A 6,070-nucleotide genomic window follows, 5' to 3' on the forward strand; every position below is an offset into this window, starting at 1 on the left:
TGAATACATTGCAGAATGGACTTGAGTGTCTCTATCCTGAAACATTTCCACATGAGGAACTTGTTCAGCCACTTCAGGTCCAGCATTCCCCTAATGTTCCCATTCTTTTTTGGTACCAAGAAAAAAATGGAATAGATGCCGGAGCAGATGTGACAAAGTGCAATTGGTTCTATGGTGTTGATCTTGAGCAGGTGTTGAATCGCTCACATAAAGGCCTGGTATTTTTCTGGGTCTCACGAGTGACATAATAGAAGGAACTTTGTTGGTGGTCACCTGAAGAACTCCAGATAACTGACACCTGGGAGCTGCAGTGAGTTCATTCTACCTCCCTCCTTGCACGTAATACCACTTACTTAAGGGGGGTGGGTACCTTGCCAAAGGCACAAACCTTTGGCGGGAGCCAAAGGGCAAGAGGTTCTTGGTTTCTGCCTTAGCCTGGGGCACAGAAGTTGAAGAGGAGCAGAATTGCTGAGGAACATCTTGGGGTCTGCAAGAAGGACAGCAATAAAAATTTTGCATCTCTAAACAGCTCTGTCCACCAAGCAACACCTTCTGGAGTTTGTAGGAACCTACTTCCCAATGGTCTGCGGGGTGAAGAGGACTTTGCTTTTGGTACAGTCCTTGGACTATTAATTGAATACTGCCTGTTAAAATTTTGCCCATCTGTGGTGTTTGATATTTGCCTAGGAGAGCAAGGAGCTGGGGGGTAGTTTGGGGGCAGGTTTTTATTGTGTGGCAGGCAAAGGGAGATAAGGCGGTGGGAACTGGGCAGGCCATTACAAGGGGAAATGGTCTAGGCAACTGAGGCCTATTCCTTTTTCTGGCTCTTCTCCCAATCCTGCAGAGCTCTAGGGAATTCTGGGAATACTCAAGGATTAGGGTCCTGCTGTTGAATGCCAGGTCAGTAAGTGCAAAAACAACTCTCATCCATGATTTAATTGTGGATGAGCATGCTGACCTTGTATGTGTGACTGAAACCTGGTTGGGCAAGCTTGGTGGAATGGGTCTCTCCCAGCTCTGCCCTCCAGGTTTCATGATCCTACAGCAGCCCTGGCATGAGGGTTGGGGAGGAGGAGTTGTGGTCATCTTTCATGAATCCATGCCCCTCTCCAGATGTCCGGTTAGTCAATATCGGAGCATTGAGTGTTTGTCCCTGAGGGTGGACCTACAAGATAGAATAGGAATTCTGTTGGTGTACCGACCACCCCACTGTACCTCAGTCTCTCTGCCTGAGCTGATGGGGGTTGTGGCATTGGGTTCCCCTAGACTTATTCTCTTGTGGGACTTCAATGTTCACGCTGAGTACCCCCTAGTAAGAGTGGCTCAGGATTTTATGGCCACCATGACAATCATGGGCCTATCTCAATTAATATTGGGTCCCACTCACATGGCGGGACATACCCTGGACCGGGTTTTTGCCAACCAGGAATTGAATGATCTGTAGGTGAGGGAGTTTGATATAACTCCCTTGTCATGGCTGCACACGCGCTACACTGACTGGCTCAGTGTGTGTCTACCCTACACCGACAGGTGCGGGTAACCCGTTGAACCCCATTCGTGATGGGGATCGGGGATTGCAATTATTCCCCATGAACGAGGAATTCCCAGTAAGTGCGACTGCGGGTCATAAGCTCGCGTTAAGTCCCTGCCCTTTGTACACACCGCCCGTCGCGATTGGATTGTTTAGTGAGGTCCTCGGATCGGCCCTGCCGGGGTCGGACACGGCCCTGGCGGAGCGCCGAGAAAATGGTCGAACTTGACTATCTAGAGGAAGTAAAAGTCGTAACAAGGTTTCCGTAGGTGAACCTGCGGAAGGATTATAAACGGGACCCCCCGGCGAGGGGAGACGGGCGCTGCCCTCTCCGCCTCCTGGGAGAGCAAAGAGAAGACATCGGTGGGGAGGGCGACCTCCCCGCCGTCTGTTCAATGTGCCGCGCGTGTGTGAGGTGGCCGGACCCTCTGACTTCTGCCCCGGCCGGACCGCACCACGCACCCTCCCTGCCCGTGGGGAAGGGATGGGGTGGCGGCGGGCAGGCGCCCACCCGCCGGCGAGCCACCCACACCCCGTGCGGGACACGGCCAGGAGCCGCAGGGCAGGGACCGACCCAAGCGGCGCATGCCGGCCGACGGCCCCCGGCCACCCCCCACTGGCGCCAGAACCGAGGGAAACCACGGACAGCGGGGGTGGCGGCACCCGGGCGTCCTCCTGCTCCGCAGCGGAGGGACCCGGCGGATGGTGAGGGCGCCGGCCGCCGGTGTGCCTGCCCCACGGAGGGAATGAGGAACGGTTTCCCTCCACCCAGGTGCCGGGTACCTGTCGCCCGCCCCCACCCCACGCGGGGCGGGGGTGGCAGTGGTTTAAAGACTCGGGCTGCTCCTCCTGCCCGTGGAAGGGGACGGGGGAGGCGGATCGTGCCCCGGCCTGCCGTACCGCCCCAGTGGCGCGAGGCTTCCCACCCCGCGCCTGGCCCGGTCCGTCCGGACAAACCCACCGTGCCTGTTGCGAGAGAGAGAGAGGCGCAGAACCGACCCCGGCCGGGATGGCTTGAGACGAGCCGGGGCAGCCCCCAGAGAGAGAGCGAGATGAAAAGCCGACCACACACGCGTGAAACCCTGACCCAGAATCAGGTCTTGATTTAGCACCAGGTTCCCCACAAACGTGTGGTGCGCTACGAGCTGGGGGGCCCTGGGGCGGGGTTGGCTGCACTGAAAAGGTGGGCCTGAGGAGGAGGAGGAGAGGAGGAGGAAGGGCCTTTTTTCTGCAGGGGCCGGAGGGGAGGTCCAGGCGTGAGGAGGCCCGTGGCCGGGGGGTGGGGGAGAGGGATCCGGAGCAGCCTCTGTGTGGCTGAGGATGATGGAGGAAGAGCCGCCGAGACCCCAAGCAAGATGTGGGCATGGAGAGACCACGTGGCATGCTGCTTCTGCTGCTGCTGCTAAAGATGCAGGCTGCCTCTCTCAGCTGGCTGCAGTGTCAGGCGCCTTGGAAGTCTGACCGAAACCGGAGTCAGACGAAGAGGAGACGCCCGTGCGGGGAGTGCAGCAGCACGTCCTGCCGAGCGCGGACTGGGGCCATGGGGGGGGGGCTTTGGGAACCGAAGCAAGGCCCCCCGGTGTGGCCAGTCAAGGGGAGCCTTCCTCTCCGCCTCGTCTTCCAGCCTCGCCGCCACTCCTAAGAGCTCTTCTGCACATTCCTCTCTTCATTCCGTACTACGTGGAGGGCAGCAGCGGAACGGAAGCCCCTTCTCGGGAAGCTTCTTGGCTCCAAGGTTGTCGAGTGGCAAGGCCGGGTCAGGGCAAGCCCACCGAATTTGGCGGCCGGCCAGCCAGGCTCCAAATGGCTCCCCTGCCACCCTCTGGGGCCACATTTGAGCAGCACCCTGACCTGCTTGGGGGCCCTTTAATTAGCTTGGATCTCCCCGCCCCACACTTCTCCAGGGTGCTTTCCTGCATAGCTAGTGCTCCGGGACAATGAGAAGGCAGCGAATCAGCCATGTTTAAGTGGCTGATGTCCAGAGACGCCCCCCCCCCGGCTGTGCTAAGCCTGGGCCAGTGGTGCAGCCCCCCTCCCACCCTGTCCTGTGTCCTTGCAGCTACGGCGGCTACTTTCCCCATTACAAGTTCACGCTGGGCCAGTCATATGGGAAACTGACGTCGTCGTTGCAGCTGCTCACTAGCCCCGAGGTGGCGTGCTCAGGCCAGCTGCTGCTGCAGGCCTGCTGCTGCCCCCAGGAGAGAGAGGCGGAGGGGGGGTGGAAGAGGACCGGCGGCAGCCCCCTTTGGGCGCAACATGATCCCTGGCTATACAGGTAAGAAGCAGCCGCTGCCCGCATGGAGGGGCCATTTCACAGGCAGAGTCATCTTCGAGGTGGGGCACATGGGTTGCCCAGGGCTCACCTGGCTGCTGCAGCTTGAATCACCTGTGCTCAGTATGGGAGCGGCAAAGAGAGAGTCCTGCCCATGTTGTTGTCATGTCGCTGCTGCCAGGAGGTGGTCATTTTGGAAGGGATGAAGCTGCCTGCTGATGAGTCAGAAGGTTGTCGGCCTGTTGTATTGCTTACTCTGGCTGGCAGCAACTTGCCCAAGCTTCAGACGGGGGCCTTTCCCAGCCCAGCCCGGAGCTGCTGCCAAGGACTGAGCTTCGGGTGCAGAATGAGGGTTCCAGCTACAGCCCCTTCCTTCCCCAGAAGGCTTGTCTTTCTTTTTACATGGACTTCCGGCTCTTTCTCCAAGGCACCCCGTTAACCGAGTGGGGGCACCCGCCTCCCTCCCTCTCACCACTACCCCATATCCCCCCATTTGCTTCTCATGTCTTCTGTGGCAGGATTCATCCCTCGGGCACAGAACCACTTTGCCAAGAGCTTCAGCCAAATCTCCAAGGAGGCCAGGAGAGAGTCGGCCAGGCAGCTGGTGAGGGGAACCCTGGCAGCAGAAGCGCCTTTGCAGCCCCTCAGGCCAGCGGACTCCAAGGTGAGAGTGAGGCCCTTCCTGGGCCCCAACATCTGGTGGGAACTGGAGGCCGGGCCGGTTCCAGGTCTCGCCCAGCAGGGCTCTTGCCAGGCTCTCAGGTTATTCACGCATTTAATGGCATCATTTCTTGTCAGTCTGCCCACTACATTTCAAAGATCTATTTACAAGGATGCAAACTATATGTTTCAGGAGGGGGGGGCGGTTGTAATGTCTCCCACGGCCCACCCCGCCCCATCGCTTGCCCCTCCTGTGCCAGCAGCGCCTCCCTGCCAAGCACCAGACCCCACTCGAAGCCGTGGCCAACACCAACGCCGCGTGCCCCGCTGGGCCTTCAAGCCACAGGGCTCCCCCTACGCCATGGAGGACAGCAACCCCCAGAAGTACTTCATTCCAGGTGAGGTGCCAGGCTCTGGCTCGGTGGGCAGAATCCTCTAATTGGGGGGCAGTGAAGCTGGCTGCTTTCCAGGGTGCCCCTGAAAAACCAGCAGGGCAGCTGCTGCTGCTGGGCCCAGGATGCCCCCCCCCAGGAAGGGGGCAGGCAGACGTCTGCCAAGGCGCTCACCCTCACACCCCATGCAGGCTTCACCAGCTTCATACCCCGGGCCCAGTATCTGATCGGGGCCAGCTATCCAGTGATCACCCACCGGGCTTTGGTGGAGTTTAGCCAGATGCTCCGGAGAGCCGGTCCAGAGCCTTCAGGGAGCCCCCAAGGCCGCCGAGCCCTCCCACCGCTGGCCAAGACCTACCCCACCAACAGGGGCCTCCTGCCCCACTACAAGGGCTACGTGCCAGGTAAGCACGGGCCCCAGCTGCCGGCACTCTTCTCTCCAAGACTGGCCCGATCAGAGGGCTTTCTGTGGAACTCGCCTGCTTGCAAGAGAACCTGCCCCAGCAGCTGGCTTGGCTCTCTGGTTCAGAGCAGGTGCTTGCAAGCCTGCCCAGAGAGGTTGCTGATGGAGCACTGCTCCAAAACAGCCCCCCACACACACACACCATCTCCTGCAGCCGCTGCTTGTGGGGATGGAGGACCTCCACATCTGCCAGCAGTGGAGCAAAAGGCTGCGCCCAAAGGATCTCTCTCTCTCTCTCTCTCTCTCTCTCTCTCTCTCGCTGAAGGCTCCCTGCCTGGGGGCTGTAGCAGTGCCCCAAGACTGCCTCTTCCAGGGGTCCTTCCGTGGTGGCCCTTCCTGGAACAAGACCAAGCGAGGTTGGGAAAGATGTGGGTTGGCTTGCATGAATGGACCCCTGCTCTTCCGGGGTGCTGAGCAATGGGGGGGGGGGGCTCCAGAAATCTCCTCCTCCTGGCTGGCTGTGCTTACTCTGGTGTGTCCCTGAGAAAAGCCAGCTTTATTTTTGCAGCAAGGGTCTCCCCGCCCCCCCCCCCCCGCCCAGAGTGCAATGAATGGATTCTGCGCACACACACACACACACACACACACACACACACACACACACACACACCGGAATTCTCTCCAACCACAGGGCCACTTTCAGCCTGCAGCTGTGTGGGAAAGCAAAGCACCCCAGGCCAAAGCTGCAAGGACAGCTTGTATAGGAATGTGCCAAACCTGTGAGTTGCCCCCCCCCGCACTTTGAATAAGAA

At 59.4% G+C, this 6,070-nt stretch overlaps 1 pseudogene; it reads left to right on the forward strand.

Moving 5' to 3' along the window:
• The first annotated feature begins 2,015 nt into the window (after positions 1-2,015).
• Positions 2,016-5,732, forward strand: LOC128343783 (uncharacterized; annotated as a pseudogene).
• The last annotated feature ends 338 nt before the right edge of the window (positions 5,733-6,070 follow it).

The sequence above is a fragment of the Hemicordylus capensis genome, chromosome 2 (assembly GCF_027244095.1).
Source record: "Hemicordylus capensis ecotype Gifberg chromosome 2, rHemCap1.1.pri, whole genome shotgun sequence".
In the NCBI taxonomy this organism is placed as follows: Eukaryota; Metazoa; Chordata; class Lepidosauria; order Squamata; family Cordylidae; genus Hemicordylus; species Hemicordylus capensis.